Source organism: Ranitomeya variabilis, chromosome 2 (assembly GCF_051348905.1).
Source record: "Ranitomeya variabilis isolate aRanVar5 chromosome 2, aRanVar5.hap1, whole genome shotgun sequence".
Taxonomy (NCBI): Eukaryota; Metazoa; Chordata; class Amphibia; order Anura; family Dendrobatidae; genus Ranitomeya; species Ranitomeya variabilis.
In genome coordinates this window covers 116,218,168-116,238,114 of record NC_135233.1, presented here as the reverse complement: position 1 = coordinate 116,238,114, position 19,947 = coordinate 116,218,168, and the positions used below count along the sequence as shown (strand labels likewise).

Below are 19,947 nucleotides of genomic sequence, written 5' to 3'. Positions count from 1 at the left end.
TGTTTGTTGCAAACCTCATGCAGGTCAGAAATAAGCAATTCTTTTAGAGGATATCTCCATAACTCTACATGCTACAATTTTGATTGTAAAATCTTCAAGAATGAAAAAAAATTAGTAAAAAGTCAGATTAATTACAGATTCATATCCACAGCACGCTTCATATTCTCACTATGCCAAATCGAGTCCTTTTTACTTTACAAAGCAGCATGTCCTCAGGAGAAGTGGTGCTTCCAAAATGAGCAACAACCGTTACGTGTGTACGGACGCTTTGTCAAGGTCGCAGATCCGATCTGCAGCAAAACAATGGTGTTGTATGGATCACACTGATCATAGTTTAATTGTCTCGGATGAGAGAGAAACTGTTGTGTGACCCTAGCCTAAAGGTGTTTCCTCACATGCGTTGATTTGAATGCACATTGTAATGCTTTATTTCACCTGCGGGGGGCACTGTGGGTAAAATAAGCCCTTACTGCCTGACTTCTCCCCATATTATAGCTGATCACAGGGGTTCCTAGCAGAGATACTTTAAAGGGCCACTGTCACCCCCCCCCCCCCAACCTTTATAAACTAAAAGAGCCACCTTGTGCAGCAGTAATGCTGCAGTCTAACAAGGTGGCTCTTTTAGTTTTTGATTAAGTTATTACCTCAATAAAGCGTTTTAAAAATTGTCCACAAAGACCAGATATTGTACCGGGAGGCGGTCCGAAGCGTCCTGTATGAATCTTCCAACTGCCGTCACTCTTCTCTTCAGGGGCGATGGTTGCCGCCTCCTTCGCACTGTTGCTTCTTAAATCCGGCGCCTGCGCTGTGCGTGCCTGCCTGGGGCCTGCGCAGTCTTCATTGTCAGTCACAGCTCAGATGCCGGGTGCCTGACTGTGCCTGTGCGGGCAGTGCGGCCACCCTGTTACTGAATCCCCGCCCCGCACTGTGTTATTCATTATGCACAGTGCGGGGCTGGCATTCCTGGGCATGCGCACTGCGCTGTTCAGGCGCTCCCCCATCTCGGACGCTCTCCCATCTCTGACGCTCCCCCGCCTTCCCAGGAACCCCAGCCCCGCACTGTGCATAATGAATAACACAGTGCGGGGCGGGGATTCAGCAACAGGGTGGCCGCACTGCCCGCACAGGCGCAGTCAGGCACCCGGCATCTGAGCTGTGACTGACAAAGAACACTGCGCAGGCCCCAGGCAGGCACGCACAGCGCAGGCGCCGGATTTAAGAAGCAACAGCGCGAAGGGGGCGGCAACCATCGCCCCTGAAGAGAAGAGTTACGGCAGTTGGCAGATTCATACAGGACGCTTCGGACCGCCTCCCGGTACAATATCTGGTCTTTGTGGACAATTTTTAAAACGCTTTATTGAGGTAATAACTTAATCAAAAACTAAAAGAGCCACCTTGTTAGACTGCAGCATTACTGCTGCACAAGGTGGCTCTTTTAGTTTATAACGGCTGGAGGGGGTGACAGTGGCCCTTTAAAGACCAAAGTCATCCCCCCCCTCTTTTTATTTTTTATTTTTGTGTGTGGGGTTTTCAAGGACATTTTTTTTACACCACTTTCATCAAATTAGCACACGCAAATCCTGAAGTTAGCACTTTATAGCGGGAAAAGTTGCATATTTTGCAAAATGTGCCATAACTGTTGCACATAAAAATCACTCCAGCGGGTAGGACCTGGAGTAGACTCGCCTTTTTTAAAAAGTTGCATTTCATGAATTTGTCGAAAACGTCTGGAACATCGACATAAAAATCAGAAAACTAACAAAAAGTGAAACCACTTAAAAATTAACTTGTCACAAATCAGTCAGTAATTGAAAGGTATTCGCGCCAAAAAACTGTCGGAAATGCAATAATGAGTCGGGCCCTATGTGATCAGCTGATTGTTAGAGGACCTCGCTATGGTATGTGCACAAGGCGGATGTTTCTAGCCAATTCCACCCGGAATCTGTCTGAAAACGTGCCGCAAAATCTCTGCGTAAAATGCAGTGCCATGTCACCACATTCCTGTGCACATGTTCACCATTAGGTCGCTTCAGAAGTGGCATGCTCATTGTTCGGAGGCTTCCGCTGTTGAGCCGCCCGCTGTCTATACGTAACGGTATAGTGGGAAAGAAGCTGCCACAAGAACGACGTTAGACCACCGCTGCGCGCACGTACCCTTACAAGTAGGACATTTCCAAAGCAGAGAATCCATCTTCCTTTTTGGTTCCTGTATAAGCCCCTCCTGTGACATCGCTAGAATTGTCCTGATATTTCTAAACCAAAGTTCTCTAATCATAATGATTTCTTCATATATACGGCCTCTCTCCGCCAGCGACAGATAGTTGCATTATTACATCTGGATATGTTAGTGTAAGCTCCCTTCTTGAGGAGACTGTCAGACATGTGTCATTGTTTCCACTGAGCAAAAGTCCTGGCTTCTCTTCTGCAGGGCAGGGGATATGAGGATACGCTCTGGAAGGGAATGAGTTACATGAGAAATGCCAAAATGTCTGTCTCTGTACAATAGGATGGTGAAACCAAGCTGAACGGCTAAATCTACACACAGCTCTTCTCTGTGGCATGCCATTGTGTGTATAGGCTGATGCAATGGGGAGACCAGAGGGGGCTCCTAATTCCTGAATATGGCTTTAAAGGGAATCTGTCACCCCCAGGGACATTTTAACCTATTATGGGCATACTGGTAGAATGGTTACGCCAGTCAGGGGCGAACATATCATTGATGCAACCTGTTCGGCTGCACAGATGCCCAAGAGGTAAGGGGGCCCATTTCTTCCTCTAAAGCAGGTGAGATTGTGCATTATGATGAACTTTTGGGTCCAAAGAGCCCATATACTGTTCTTGCACAAGTGTCCTTTCCTGTCTGCCAGTGAAGCCAGTACTACCTGTATGCCCATACCTTCGGTCTGGTTGTTGAGAAATTGTCTTTTATTTCTTTATGCTAATGATTTCTTCTAGGCTCTGGGGTGTTCGGTGCCTGGAAGAAAACTCTTCCTCCTGTCTTTATTTGCTTACCACCCAGTGGTGGATTAAGGGTAGCCAGGGCCCCGGGCTGTTCAGACACTGTGGGCCCCCCAGTCATGTGACGGGGTCATCATATACCTGAACCAGATTATTCCAGAAAAATAGTTGCTGTGTGAAACTATAACCTGTCAAGCATCCACTGATCTAGTCTATTTATCCTTCAGTTCCGAAGAAAAAAAAAACAAACAAAAAAAACAACACAATACTATCACCATAAGTGCCAGTATTCACAGGAGATTTGTACTTATTATACACAGGAGCTCTATATAGTATACAGTGTATAGTGTCAGTGTACACGTAACACACTGACTCACCAGTGACGTCTCTTAGTGAAGTCCTTCATCTTTCATCCAGCACAGACCGCCATCACTTCATCCAGCCAGGACTCCTCTCTGCAGGAAATAACACAGTTATCTCGAGCTCCGTTTGCAGAACACATTACCTAATTTTTCCCAACTTCTACATTACACCACATGAAGAAAAAGAGGCGTCATAGTGTCACTCTACACAGTAACAGGACCGCCCCCCCCATTTAAAACAGTATACTCAAAATATAAAATAAATACATCACTGCAGTAATAATATCCCTTAATTAGCCCCTATGGTAATAATAATATCCCCCATCCAGGCCCCGTGTATCTCATTCCTGGCTTCAGCCATATGTTCTCCCATCCTGCCCTCATGAGTATCCATCCTGCCCCATATGATCTCCCCATCCTGCCCCATCAGTCTCCATCGTATCCATCCTGCCCCATGATCCTGCACGATCTGTCTCCAATCCTGCCCCATGTCTTTCATTCTGCCCCGTGTCTCCAATCATGCCCCGTATCTACATTCTGCCCATGTCTCCAGTCCTGCCCCCCGGTGTGTCCAGCATCTCTGCCCCCCGGTGTGTCCAGCATCTCTGCCCCCCGGTGTGTCCAGCATCTCTGCCCCCCGGTGTGTCCAGCATCCTGGCCCGAGCCCCCCGGATTGCCGCCCGTTCGCAATAAAAAAAAAAAAAAAAAAAAACTTCTCACCTGTCAGCCACACCACTGGGCCCTGGGCTACCGCCCAGATTGACCCTATTATCCGCCCCTGGTACCACCACTCCCCCCTTCCTCCCACAGGTAACTCCTTCAGGCACACATGTACCTCTTTTTTCCATCTTTTGCTCTGCACATTTTTCCTTATTCTGGCATACAGCCATTTGGGGATTTTTTTTCTGTTCCCCAAGTGTACCCCTGTTTCTAGATATATCTTCCATCTACAATATTTATATGGGTACTCTTTGTTGCTCAATGCACATGCACTTTAGAGCAATTCTGTATTTTTACTATGACCATATTGCCGGTGTTTTTTTGCATGCTTAATACTGTGGTTCCACCACTTTTTGGCTTGCCACTGTCCTTTTCCTATCCATTTCATACCATTTGTTATATTGTTGTTTAAATAGAGTCTTGACTTTTGGTACCTTGGTTCTTGGTAGTGCTTTTCCGGTATATGATTTTCAAGTAAATGAGGCAGTAGTGTGTATGACCATTGTTCTAACTATTAGGCTACTCTCACACTTTCAAACCATCGGCCCGACGTACCAACGGACGTTGTGCTCAATTTAGCACAACGTGGGCAGCGGATGCAGCTTTACAATGCATCCGCTGCCCATTGTGTGGGGCGGAGTTTCGGGTGCACATGCGCGGTCGGAAATGGCGGACACGTCGCACAAAAAAAGCAACATTGAACGTTTTTCTTTGTGCGTCGCGTCCGCCAAAACACGACGGATCCGTCGCACAACGGATGTGACGTGTGCCCATCCGTCGCTCATACAAGTCTATGGGCAAAAAACGCATCCTGCGAGCACATTTGCAGGATCCGTTTTTTGCCCATAACGACGGATTGCGACAGAGGACAAAGACGGAAGTGTGAAAGTAGCCTTAGCGGGAGCTGTGGTCACACATACTGCAGCGCTCACAGAAGTGCATACAGTGGTTGTCACACATGTTATTAGCTTATGACATCCTCCCCATTTATGAGATCGGTGGGGTCTAAGTCATCAGACCACCACCGATTATACCTCTTTGATGTATTATGACATACAATGTATAAAAAAGGAACGTTTGTGCTCTGTATCCGCGCTGCCAGCTGAGGCAGAGATGTCAAATGCCAGAGATAATGGAAAATAATGTTGGTTTTTTTCTTCCTAGGCATTTTGAAGTGCAGCCCACTTCTTCAGTATCAAAAATCACATATCACATACAATGTAGACGGCACGGTGGCGCAATGGTTAGCCTTGCAGCACTGGAGTCCTGGGTTCTAATCCCACCAAGGACAACATCTGCAAGGAGTTTGTATGTTCTCCCCGTGTTTGCGTGGGTTTTCTCCGGGTTCTCCGGTTTCCTCCCACATTCCAAAGACATACTGATAGGAAATTTAGATTGTGAGCCCCAACGGGAACAGTGATGATAATGTGCAAACTGTAAAGCGCTGCGGAATATGTTAGCGCTATATAAAAATAAAGATTATTATTGTTATGTAGACATAGGAATGCTACTTGCTGTAGCATTGATTCAGTCACTGTTTTATCAGCAGGAGATTATCATTAGAGGACTAGAAAACCTGGTGCCATGTAGTCCTCCATATTTGAGCGGTGTATAGAGCCCGCATCACTGATTGGCAGCTTGCTGTCTATGCAGTGTACATAGCTACCAATCAGGGGTGTGGGCGGGGTTATACAGAGCTCAGCATTCAGAGCACTGTGGATCTGCAGCAGAGAAAACAGTGATGTTATCAAAATGACGGCAAGCAGCCCAGTAAGTGATAAATTGATGAAATCTGGGTTTTTCCACTACATCATGCTGCTCGTACATGTAGTAAGAAAAAACAGATTACAGATTCCCTTTTTAAGGGGGGTTGTCCAAACTGGGACCCCAAGCGATTGTTAAAGGGTGACTGAAATTTGAATAGCGCCAACTAATTTTAGTGAAAGTTCCCAAATGTATTATTTTTAGCTGTACTGTAGTTAATTTTATTGAAGGAAACATCTATGCATTCTGAGGGTACGCTCACACTGCCGTAAAACATCACATGGCACTCAGCCATGTCGTATCGGAAAGCACTTTGCCCAATGCTATAGTATGGGGCAGTGCAGATCTCCGATGGTTTTTCTCATGGTGATTCAGTATGAGAAAATATTTGCAGCATGCTTCGAGTGCATCTGATAGGCTTCAATATGGGTGCGAGAGAAACATCGGACTGCACTCGGATGTCACCCAAGTGCAGTCCGATGTGCTCGCACAGTGTCAATGGAGAAGATGGAGAAATTTCTCCGTCTCCTCTGCGATTCTCTATTGCGAAGGAATCGGAATAGACTTTATCAGAGTTTGAGCCAAGTGTCATTAGCATAATGGTCCCGATTCTCTCTCCCAAGGGGGATATACACCAGTGTGAGCGAGCCCTTACCCTGAGATTTGTGCTGATGACATATTGCTTAGCTATAGTATCAAAGCCTCATTATTGGGGTTCTGTACACTTGGCCCCCTGACACCAAAGGGGCTGTGTCCGCTTAGACTTCTTGGGAAATTATTACTTCTAACTAGGCAAATTTCACTTTAATGTATCTGTGAGGTAGTTTTCTTATATTAAACTGGAAATCCATGTAGGTTTTTTTATTTTGTTGTTTTTTTTTTTATAAAAATGGCGTTTACAAATCATAAGTCAGATATTTTGGAGATTGTTACAAGTAATGTGGCTGTTTCAGGATTAGACACTTTCACTTGAATATACGAGTGCCAAAAATGTAAGATGGTCTCATACACTAGTGGCTAAACGTAATGCGCTATTCTGCTGTATAGTCTCATATCTGTGCAATTTTGGCAAAAGGAAAGGGGGGATTTAAAAACCAGACAGTCTGGAGTGAATATCCCTTGTAATCCAATACCATCTGGTCACCTGCGATGACTCCATATTACATTCACCAGCTGCTTATTAAAAATTAAAGCGGCTAAGCCAAATAACAGGGAGGATGTGTGTTGGGAATTGGTTTTTTAGAGTAGCAATAGATATCAGATTGTTGGCCTCTAAGAGTTGTCTCACAAGAGATGCCAAAGATGTCTTATGGATGCGGACCCATCTATCTCGAGGACATTGCTCTCTGGATCGCCTTGTCCTTGCTGCTGCCCGACCACATGTGGCCCTGCATACGTGGACTGTCTCCATTCATTTCTATGTGCACTCGGAATACAGCCGAGCAAGTGCCCGACCCGAATATAGTAGACATTTATGGTATATTGTCTAGATTTCCCCTATATGTTACCTGGGACCATGAGGCTCGGGTGACTTGGCCAAGAGGCAGGTCCCTGGCGGATTCTGCCTGCGCCGCTCCTCTCCATGACAGGTGTATGTTTATAGGGAGAACCATGTCCGTCTAGTTGTGCCATAGAGAAGTTGCCAGGGATCGGCCTCTTGAGCAAGTGATTTGAGCTACATGGCCCCTGGCTGACTTTTTGGCTTGGGTTACAGTGACGCACTTGAAATCAGTGTCGCATTGCAACATCACATCTAATGTTTTCCTATGGAATCGCGTTGCGATCTGTGACATCCTACAGTAGAGTTGCAAGTATTTCCAGATGAGTTGGACTTTCTGATGCAGGTGACACGCAAATTTCCACTATTCAGCTATTCTTATTTTACAGCAAAATCGGAGCCCCAAACAAGGTTGCACAACGGCAAGTTGCACAGATGTTCTTATTGCAGGACGTTTCTGAGAATTGTGGTTTTACAGTAAATGTTGCTGTGTCTCCCTAGCCGTAGAGTTTCAGAATAAAAAGTCTGGCTAGAACGATAGAGTGTCTGATACATACTGCCTATAGAGAACTCATGTCCACTACAGACCAGTGTACGAATCCATGATATGGAGCCCACAGGCTGCTTTGGCTTCATACTATGTGTCCATGTTCTTCTAATGACTTATGTAGGCTCAGTGCACGCATTGTTTTTCTTGTGAATGAGGAATCTTAAAGGGGTAGCATAGGGGGTGGCAGCAACTTATGTCTCCCTTTTGAGCACTTATCTCTACAATCAAGCAGGTCCCCTGATGATTAGCTTGGAGGAAACGCGTCGGGACTGACCACAGGGAGAGTGCAGGGCATGTTTGTGCAGGGGTAGCTGTGGACTGCCCTTGTAAGGGCAGGAGTTTTGGGGATAGACTACTGTTAGCCCCATAGGGAATGACAGGGTATTGTCAGTTCCCTTCTTCATACTCCGGACCGTGGCCTGTACAAGAGGTGTTCCGGGTCTCCTGCCTATTTATCCTGGAGTTGGTGAGAATGTTCCATTTTCTTTACCCTGACTCTTATTATGACACCGTGGTATAGGTGCCATGTCTTTTGCCATTGTGCAATATTTCTCTATTTACATGCAACCAATTATATGTATTATTGCTTCATGACTCCTATGTATTTGTTTCTGGTAGCTATCTCTTGAATCATATATTGGTCTGCTTTTCATCTGCAAGCGCCTCTGCAGGCGGTGTTTTTTGAATCCTTTTAGGGGTTTTTCTGTTGGGTCCCTTTGTTGAGACCTTACCCCATGTGTTTTTATATCACTTTTTGGGTGGCTTTTTTGATTTGTACTTTTATATTATCTTAGTAAAAGTTACGCTTTATTTCCACTTGCGCTGTATCTACTAAAGAATCTTAAAGGGGACCTGATGGCTGATACATGCTACCTATAAATCGGTTAGCATGTGTCGGCACTGGCTAAGAGGCGTATCTAGGGTTTTGATTCAGGGGGAGCAAAATTTCTGAGTGGGCCCTTAACCAGGTAACCCTGATTACAACTGGGTGACGCACCCTAATAGTGGAGGAGAACCTCAGCAGGTGACGGCGCCGTTACTGAAAATAATCTCTGTACAAAGACCAACATTGATATTAACGCCATATGGTACGTGGTAGATACCAGTTCTGCAGAACATGTAATGGATTATAGTGACTTATCGCTGATGTTCTTTCTGATGGAATCGTTCACTTTTCCCATCTTTTCCATTTGGCTCAGACCGACATGACAACTGCTCCAGTCAGCACTCATCTGCAACAAAGACACATTTCACTTCTCATATTTTTAGCACCGTCCCCATCTATTCCCAACCTGCACAAACTCCTCATCCTGCTGATGCAGCGGCTCCGCATTGGGGTATGTGTCCCTATTACTGAATCTGCTGTGTGGTTCTGTGTGCCCTCTAGATGGTAAAACAAACCTCTAGAATATAGTAATGCTGTGTGCAACTGCCCTAGAAATCAGTGCCACACTTTGCCCCTTTAGAAAGTAATGCCCTCTGTGTGCCCCTTTGACAGTCACAATAACCTGAGTTCCCCTATAACAACAAGTGCCAATTTAACATTTAATAATGTCCCAAGTCTCCCCCCTGCACAGCTCCCCTCTACAGAGTATGATCTTTTATACATAGTATATAGACCCCTCACTGTATGGTACCACCCAAACAGTATTTTGACCACTTAGCAGCCTCCAACACTGTATGATGGCCACCTAAATAACCTCCAAATAGTATACTGCCCTCCCCATAGTCCTCTATATAGTATAATGCACTCCCCATAGACCTCCTATATAGTATAATGTACTCCACATAGACCTCCTGTATAGTATAATGCACTCCCCATAGACCTCCTATATAATATAATGTACTCCCCATAGAGCTCCTATATAGTAGAATGCACTCCCCATAAAAAAATAAATACAATACTAACCTCTCCTCCTTGTTCTCCCACTGCTCCGAGTGTCCATTCGTCTCAGGATCGCAGGTACCATGTAATGGCAACATCGCGCCCACTGTCAGTGTAGTCAGACGCAAGAGAGGGAATGATGGGAGAAGGCGCGTGAAGCTAACTCTCTTGTCATTGCTTTCAATTGTATCGTCATCCAGCAGATACAGTTAAACTTGTGATGATGAGCGGGGACCCGGTGCTGGCAGCTGGCAAACCCCCGGATCACGGATCCCATAGTGGTCGGGTGGCTGTGCAGGGAGATCGAGTCCCTAAGGTTATGTGCACAGGTTGCGGATTGGTGTGCGGATTTTTCCACACTGTTTTTGCAAAATCCGCAGGTAAATCGCACTGCGGATTACCCACGGATTTACTGCGGTTTTTGTGTGGATTCCATCTGCGGTTTTACACCTGCGGATTCCTATTATGGAGCAGGTGTAAACCGCTGCGGAATCCGCACAAAAAATGCTTCGGAAAAAACACCGCTGCATTTCCGCACGTTTTTTTCCGCAGCATGTGCACTTTGGATTTTGTTTTCCATATGTTTACATGGTACTGTACAACGCATGGAAAACAGCTGTGGATCCGCAGCAAAATCTGCAACGTGTGCACATAGCCTAACTATGGGCACGCTGCACACGCCCATACAGTTTAACAGAGTAGCTACATGTGGGCCCCTCAGAGCCCGGGGCATCCTTTGCCTCACTGGTGGCTATGCTGCTGCGCTTTTACCTATTTTTGGTTACATTATAACCAGAGTTTAAATATTTTTGTAATCCATTTTTTGTGATGCAGCAGCCCTAAATAGTTGGTGAAGTGAGAAAAATATAGGCAGAAATTAAATTTTTGGTATCAAATAACTAAAAATTGTCATATACATTTGTATTTACCCCTTTTGTGATGAAGCCCCTAAAAATTTCTGGTGCAAGTAGAACGCCCGCCACGGCCGTGGGGTACTCTGTACCGGGTTCAGTACTTAAAGGGGATGTCACGGTGGCAGCGACCCGGTCTGTGGCCCTGGGCGCCCAAGTAAAGGGGAAAAGTCTTTAAAGGGGTTTGAATAAAGTTTGTGTTCGTGACGCCACCTGTGGTTCTCGGTCAGAGGTGACTGACGCTGCTTAAAGGGGTGATGTTGTGGCAGCAGAGATGGTATGGCTTCTCACAGGTGAAGCTGAGTCCCCAGGGCTCCCGGTGTGTAGATAGATGGTGAATGATGTAGCAAGAAATGGAGGACACAGGTTTGCAGTCTTTTACCTGGTTTACTGAAGGATTCAGGCGATCACAGGTGCAGGTATGGTCCGGCCGGCTTAGAAGCGAGTTGGGAGTCCCCCTAACCAGGTGGGGGTTAGACGCTTTCCTTCTAGTGCTGTGGTGTAGTCCCTTGCTGCCTTAAGCCTCTCACAAGGTCCTTACGTGTTCTCTCCAGGTTGATAGGACACTACCCACACGACAGGTAGCTCGAGCCTTTTTACAGGGTCTCTAGCACGACCTGGGCTCTATACACTACGGTGTCCTCAGGTGTAAGGGCGGACAGGTGACATATAATTCAGCTGTCCTGCCCGTTTCTGCTGTGCCACTTGGAGTACGACACAACCCCGGTCTTCCGGCTACCGGTATCTGCGCTCAGTAGTAGTAGTAGTGGTGGTACCTCAGTGGCAGCTAATCCCCTAGTTCTTCACTCTCCTGCGCTTCTCTTCCCCTCCACACTCTCCACAACTTGTCCAGCATTCTGTTTTATTTCTTTCCTTTCAGGAGCTGCAGCACCCTCATACGTTCTGCCTCAAACTGCTCCAGTCTGCTGTCTGGCACTCACTGACTGAATTCTCTTTCCCCCCAGACCAGAATATATATAGGGGAGCCACGCACAAACTGGATCAGAGCCTCCCCTTCTGGTCTGGAGTATGAACATGTTGTATTCTTGTGTTTACCTGATGAGAGAGCCTTCCTCGCTTCCAAGCGTGACATCACTCTCCCCGTGAGGAAAGCAATGCCACTGTGACAACCAGGATCCTGGGGTGTCACACAAGCAATTACCTTCATAATTCACATGAAAGGAAGTCCATCTGTGTGCAATCTAAGTGTCACATGTCTGTCAGTATATGCACACCTTTTCTGAAAAGCTACAGAGGCTGCAGCACTAGAGACTGTTTGTCAGTGATTTGAGACTGGGATGGAGGATCACCTTCCAACAAGACAATTACCCAAAGCATACTGCAACATTCGAGTGGTTCAAGTGGAAATGTGTAAATGTTTTGTAGTGGACTAGTCAAAGCCCAGACCTTAATCCAATTGAGAATCTGTGGTCAGACTTGAAGATTGCTGTTCAACAGAGGAAACCATTTAACTTGAAGTAGCTGCAGCAGTTTTGCCTTGAGGAATGGGCAAAAATCCCAGTGGCAAAATGGGGAAAGTTCATAGAAAATTATCCAAAGCAACTAGCCGCTAATTGACACAAAAAGGAGGCTCTACAAAGTACTGACTTTAGGGGGGTGAAAAGTAATGCACACTAATGTTTGCAATTATTCTGCCCTATGTGTTGTTTGCTTCACAATAAAAATAAAACCATATGTTCAGTTGTAGGCATGTGCTTTACATGAGCTGATCCAAACCCGCAAAAAAACCCACAGTGAAATTCCAGGTTATGAGGTACCAAAATATGAAAAATGCCAAGGGGGTGGGGTGAATACTTTTTGCAAGCCACTCTAAATCGATCTCTGAAATGCTGCCTTTCAGAGAAAAACCTACTCATCCCTGTGTCTGACCGTGTACAGAACATACCACAGCTCCTGGGCAGGGGAGGAAGCAAAATACTATACTGACATTACAGCAGGAGATCGCAGAGGATACATTTTGTGAGCTAAAATATTTTTTAATGGTCAGTGAAATATTTTACCTCACAAAATGAATCCATTGTGTTCCCCTGCTTTAATGTCAGTATTGTCTTTTGCTTCCTCCCCTGCCCAGGAGCTGTGGTATGCTCCGTACATGGTCAGACACAGTCAATTTTTAAAATGAACCTTCGTTTGTGGGAAAACCCCTTTAATGTGACCGGCTTCCTCTGCCTGTAGACACGTCGCGCATCTGCTGCCGGGATCAGCCGAATGATACACTGCATCTGTGCGTAATTCGTGCAGGTGCAGTAAATCAGACCGCCACCATCTTTGTGCAGACAGATAGCGGCAGTCACATTAAAACTGCGCATGCACTCCTCCTGTACAAAGATGGCGGCGGTCAGTGAATCATTCTGCTGATCCCGGCGGTGGCATGTTCACGACGGTGTTCCGCTGGTGGTACTGCGCGAGAGGCTGTGTGTTGTGTATAGTGTGTGTTGTGCAACGGTGTTCCGCTGGTGGTACAATAGGTTGGTACCAGCAGCAGTTTCCATATTGGGACACCCATCACTTGGGTGTCCCAATATGGCGGTCGGTGAACTTCCTCCGCTTGGAATTCTGGGATACGTTGACATCTGGACAGAACAGGAAATGAAGACATTACAAGGCAAATGTATAAATACCGTATATACTCGAGTATAAGCCGAGATTTTCAGCCCAAATTTTTGGGCTGAAAGTGCCCCCTCGGCTTATACTCGAGTCACGGTCTATGGCTGGGTCGGCGGGTGAGGGGGAGAGGGCGCTGAGGCATACTTACCTAGTCCCGGCGTTCCTGTCGCTCCCCCTGCCTGTCACACTGTCTTCGGTGCCGCAGCCTCTTCCCCTGAGCGGTCACGTGGGACCGCTCATTAGAGAAATGAATAGGCTGCTCCACCTCCCATAGGGGCGGAGCCGCCTATTCATTTCTCTAATCAGCGGTGCCGGTGACCGCTGACAGAGGAAGAGGCTGCGGCACCGAAGACAGGCAGGGGGAAGGAGCGGGACGCCGGGAGCAGGTAAGTATGTCATATTCACCTATCCTCGTTCCACACGCCGGGCATCGCGCCATCTTCCCGGCATCTCTCCGCTCTGACTGTTCAGGCAGAGGGCGCGATGACGCATATAGTGTGCGTGCCGCCCTCTGCCTGATCAGTCAGTGCGGAGAGACGCCGGGAAGATGGCGCCGAGGAGCTGCAAGCAACAGAGGTGAGTATGTGTTTTATTATTTTATTGCAGCAGCAGCAGCACAGCTATGGGGCAATAATGGACGGTACAGAGCACTATATGGCACAGCTATGGGGCAACGGTGCAGAGCACTATATGGCACAGCTATGGGGCAACGGTGCAGAGCACTGTATGGCACAGCTATGGGGCAATGGTGCAGAGCACTATATGGCACAGCTATGGGGCAACGGTGCAGAGCACTGTATGGCACAGCTATGGGGCAATGGTGCAGAGCACTATATGGCACAGCTATGGGGCAACGGTGCAGAGCACTGTATGGCACAGCTATGGGGCAATAATGGACGGTACAGAGCACTATATGGCACAGCTATGGGGCAATGGTGCAGAGCACTGTATGGCACAGCTATGGGGCAATGGTGCAGAGCACTATATGGCACAGCTATGGGGCAACGGTGCAGAGCACTGTATGGCACAGCTATGGGGCAATGGTGCAGAGCACTATATGGCACAGCTATGGGGCAATAATGGTGCAGAGCACTATATGGCACAGCTATGGGGCAATTATGAACGGTGCAGAGCACTATATGGCACAGCTATGGGGCAATTATGAACGGTGCAGAGCACTATATGGCACAGCTATGGGACAATAATGGTGCAGAGCACTATATGGCACAGCTATGGGGCAATTATGAACGGTGCAGAGCACTATATGGCACAGCTATGGGGCAATAATGGTGCAGAGCACTATATGGCACAGCTATGGGGCAATAATGAATGGTGCAGAGCACTATATGGCACAGCTATGGGACAATAATGGTGCAGAGCACTATGTGGCACAGCTATGGGGCAATTATGATCGGTGCAGAGCACTATATGGCACAGCTATGGGGCCATAATGAACGGTATGGAGCATCTTTTTATTTTTGAAATTCACCGGTAGCTGCTGCATTTTCCACCCTAGGCTTATACTCGAGTCAATAGGTTTTCCCAGTTTTTTGTGGCAAAATTAGGGGGGTCGGCTTATACTCGGGTCGGCTTATACTCGAGTATATACGGTAGATTATCTTGCCGTGTAAACAAGCTGCCAATGAACTGAAGAACGGGAAAAATGCTTGTTTCTCTGATAATTATTTTTATGCAGCATGAAAGATCATTTTCTCTGTGGAACATGCTTCTGTGTAAACATGACTCGCACTGCTGACATGAGTGGCAGCCTATGTGCCCTGCGCTCAGTGTGCATCGTTTACTTTGGTCTGCTTGTGTAAACGGGCATTGAAACAACCGCCGATCTTGTAAAAGTTTACAGGTCGCATCGTGCCTCCAGATAATCTGTGTATATGACCATGAGAAAAAAAGTATTGTGGTTGTGTTTATTGCATCCGTATTATGGAGCTATTTAAAGCTAAGACGTGTATCGGGGGAACATACGGTACCTCACAAAGGCACACGCTTTCAGTTAATATTCCACTAGCTTGTTAACTTGCCCAAAGTTATCAGATTGAATTGCTGGTAATTTATTGGCTGGATTTCTATGGTTCAGCAGTCTTGCAGTGATTTATAGTCCTCATTCTATTTAGTTTTGAATGTTATACCTGTTTGCATAATATAGTTGCCATGTACTTGTGATATTCAACAAAGTCAGAAAAGTTTTATCTAAAGAACATATGGGACTAAAACAATATTTCATGGTGTCTGCCCTCCAAGTAAGAGTATGCTCACAGGAAGTCTTTCAGACATGTGCAAACCTGGTGAGTTTTTCAGGAGGAAAACCTTTCATCAGGACACGCTGTCGTATTTTGTCATGAACATGTTTGGTTTTGTTTTTTAGCATATGTTCAGTCTTTTTGGCCTTTATTCGGTGCTCTTTCAGGTGGATTATGGAGTGTATCGAAAAAGACACATAATGTGCACATACCTAAGTGGTATTCAGTCATGCAGTTTAATTGTTTTCTTGTGATCATATCCATTAATATTCTTATATAATTTTATTTTGTCAGTATTGCAGGAGTGAAAAATATTTCCAAATGTCACACTGTCATAGTAAACCAATCCCCAGAGCTGCAAAAATAAAAATAAAAAAATGAAAGAGGTACTTACACAATTACACAACCAGAACCGCTATAAGTACATGAGTACTGAACCACCGTTGGAACATGACTACAACACCAAGCTTAGGATCAATTGCAATGTCGGGTGAGCTCTCGCGATACACACTTGTATTGCATGAACCCAATATGCCTTAACAATGATAAAGAGATACTAAGAGTTAAGTTACCAATAGTGATGAGCGAGTATGCTCGGTACTCGAGATTATTTTTTAGTGCTCGGAGATTTAGTTTTCAGTGCCGCAGCTGAATGATTTACATCTGTTAGCCAGCATAAGTACATGTGGGGGTTGCTAGGGTACCCCCGCATGTAATCAAGCTGGCTAAGAGATGTAAATCATTCAGCTGCGGCAATAAAAACTAAGTTTCCGAGCACTAAAAAATACTCGGAAGACACCCGAGCATGCTCAGAATATTTAGAGTAACGAGTATATTCGCTCATCACTAATATATATATTTATACCATCCTTCGGGGGCCGTACAAACTCCGCCCACACAGTACATCCTGACTCTGGCACTGGTTTCAGGACTTAGGGTATGTGCACACATTGCAGATCTTTCGGCGCAGATTCTGCAGAATCCGCAGGTAAAATTACCTGCGGATTTTGTGCTGATTTCGGCTGCATTTTACACCTGCGGATTCCTATAAAGGAATAGGTGTAAATCGGTGCGGAATCCGCACAAAGAATTGACATGCTGCGGAAAATAAACCACTGCGTTTCTGCACGGAATTTTCCGCAGCATGTGCACTGCGGATTTGGTTTTCCATAGGTTTACATGATATTGTACACTGCGTGGAAACCTGCTGCGGATCCTCAGGGCCAATTCCACTGCAGATCCATAGCCAAATCCGCAACGTACACACACCCTTTAAGTAGTGAGCACTGCATGAGTGAGGCCATACTGGGCCGCAGGCCTTTGAAGGGAAGACGTCATGACAGGGTTGAGTGAGCCTACAGGAGTGGAACATTTAAGAAGTAGTTGGGCCATGAGGGGTTAAGGAATTTGAACTGCGGAATCAGGATAGGGCTGAAGAGGGGATAGGAGGGAGAAGAGGTGGAGCTGAGGGCGGGCAGTATGAGTCACTAGCCGTCTTAGAGGGGCAACCATTTTAGGTGCCCCAACACGCAGAAAACAAGCTCCCACCCACCCTCCCTTAGTAATGTGGGGTTAATTTATGTTAGTCAAGGGAATTGGGGTATAGAAAGGGTTTGGGAATGTGATAAGGGATACTTTAATGGTATTTGTTTAAAATATGGAATGCTTTGTCGCGGCAGCACGGCGTGGAGGGGAGGTCCTCGAGGTTGGTGGTGCTAGAAAATGGTGGCTCGGAGGGGGGATCTCAAAGGTCCTGGACTCCGCCTTGGGTGAACTAAATTGGAATGGAACGTAAGGATCACACGGAGGAGATAACTGGGATGCGTGGGTCATTTTGAAGGATATTGGCCAGGCGAGTCTGTGTGTCTCTGAGCTGGGGCGTAGCAGCTAGAGGCAAGACATGACCTGGAGGCCAAGTTTAGGGATACAGAACTGAGTTTTTTGTTACAGTTTGGGGCTTCGAGGACCGCCCTCCCCGTAAATAATGTTAAATAAATAAACTGTTACGGTATGTTAAATGTTAATAAAAAGGCTGCTGTGGCCAATTTATCCAAATAAAAGTGTGGTGAATCAGTATTTGGAGGGGGTAGCCTGGGGTTGATAGTAGGAATATATTCGGAAGGGATTAGATAAAGAGGGGGGGGGGGGGTGGAAACTCACGGAATTCACGAATACCCAATTGTCATGTGTGTGCTCTCAGATCAAGAAGAAATTGAGCTGGTTGTAATCAAAATACACCTCCCTGCCCGAGAATACGGTCCTTGAGAATCTGCTCGGGGGCCTGATAAAATTTCATCGAGGGCCGTAAATGGCCCTGGGGCATGAGGTTCCCCACCCTGTTTTATCCTAGATGTTAATACCCTATTATCAGATGGCTGGAGCAGGTCCCTGTGGCTGCTTTCCCCATGCTGTCATCTGAATACAGGGGCCATTTACGACAGTCATTATTTGCCCATTGTGGGCAGGAGGAGGCCTTCTGTTCAAAGCATTAACAAAATTTTGGCCGCTGAAAATGGTAGATGTATTCTGCTGACAGCTGTTCATTACTGTTTTGGTAACAAAAGAAGGTCACCCGTTTTGGATCCTTTTTTTGAGTGAACGGAACTCTTTGGATATGTATGGTATATAATATAACAGCTAGTTCCTGGGGCAGACCCCAGACACCGTGCTCCTGTATGGACAAACCTTATTCTAAATCATGTATTGAGATTACTTGTTTCTTTCCCTTAGCTAAAAACTCAAGACCTTACAATTACTGACAGCCGTGTAACTCCTCTAGTACTAGATGTATATAATGCTTTTCCCTAATGTATGGCGTCACCGTGGTTGTAAACCAGTGTTTCTATGGATCCATCTCCTGACAGTAATCGGCTTTAATAAATCCTCATTATGCATAATTTTAGACCATTACTGACATATGGCTGTGGTAAAGAAATAGGGCAGTTGTCTTTTCTGCAGTTACTGAATGTCATTACAAAGAGCAAATTCAATTAGAATCAAAAATTAATATATATAATATTTTAAACGTTTTGCATTGTTTTAGTCACTACAGTTGGGGTGCTGTATTCCATGAGTTGTATCTGCCGATGTGGGTAGGAGTTAGGTTAGGCTACAGCCCCACTATGAGTATTTGGTCAGTATTGTTCCTCAGCAATTGTAAGCCAAAACCAGGTGAGGAACAATCGGAGGAAAAGTATAATAGAAACACGTCATCACTTCAGTATTTATCACCCACTGCTGGTTTTAGCTTACAAATGCTGAGGTAAAATACTGACCAAATACTGATAGTGGGGCCGTAGCCTTAGGAGTAGTCCATTGCCGCTTCCACCGTTCCCCATGGTCTTGCCGCAGTGTGACATTATTAGCTTAGATGCCGTGTATCTGAGTTGTAGAGGAGTTGGTCTTGGATATCAGGCTGAAACCAGAAACTCTGAATACAATAGAAAGCCGAGTACAATTCTGTCCTTTCTCCGCAGCCCAGGAGTTCAGACTGTGATGTCGAAGGGCTTATGTATTTTTCAGCCTGGAAAGACGATGCCATCGACCTCCTGTCACCATCTTTTTGACTTGAAATTCCATGGCAACCAACCTGGACTAAAGAGATCATACAATGGCCTTTGTGAAAGCCGAGTTTCTAGGCACCTTTCCTAATTTATAGTGACACATGCTTAGTTGTTAAAATGACTCTTTTGTTGTGAAGCCCGTATTAGTTTTTTTGTATTATCGTGTGCCTGTGTTTATCACTAAAGAATCGTTCTGTTAAGGCCCCGTCTCACTAAGCGATTTACCAACGATCACGACCAGCGATATGACCTGGCCGTGATCGTTGGTAAGTCGCTGTGTGGTCGCTGGGGAGCTGTCACACAGACAGCTCTCCCCAGCGACCAACGATCAGGGGAACGACTTCGGCATCGTTGAAACTGTCTTCAACGATGCCGAAGTCCCCCTGCAGCACCCGGGTAACCAGGGTAAACATCGGGTTACTAAGCGCAGAGCCGCGCTTAGTAACCCGATGTTTACCCTGGTTACCAAAAAAAACAAACAGTACATACTCGCCTTTCGGTGTCCAGGTCCCTTGCCGTCTGCTTCCTGCTCTGACTGAGCCGCCGTACACTGAGAGCAGAGCGCAGCGGTGACGTCACTGCTGTGCTCTCACTTCTCACTGTACGGCCGGGAGTCAGTGAGAGCAGGAAGCAGACGGCAAGGGACCTGACGGACATCAGAAGGCGAGTATGTACTGTTTGTTTTTTTTTACATTTACGCTGGTAACCAGGGTAAACATCGGGTTACTAAGCGCGGCCCTGCGCTTAGTAACCCGATATTTACCCTGGTTACCAGTGAAGACATCGCTGGATCGGTGTCACACACACCGATTCAGCAATGTCAGCGGGGCCTCAACGACCAAAAAAAGGT

The 19,947-nt window shown here is 46.1% G+C and overlaps 1 protein-coding gene across 2 annotated transcripts in view; it reads left to right on the top strand.

Moving 5' to 3' along the window:
- Window positions 1-19,947, top strand: part of NINL (ninein like) — a 145,635-nt gene that overhangs the window by 643 nt on the left and 125,045 nt on the right. The window lies entirely within an intron of this gene.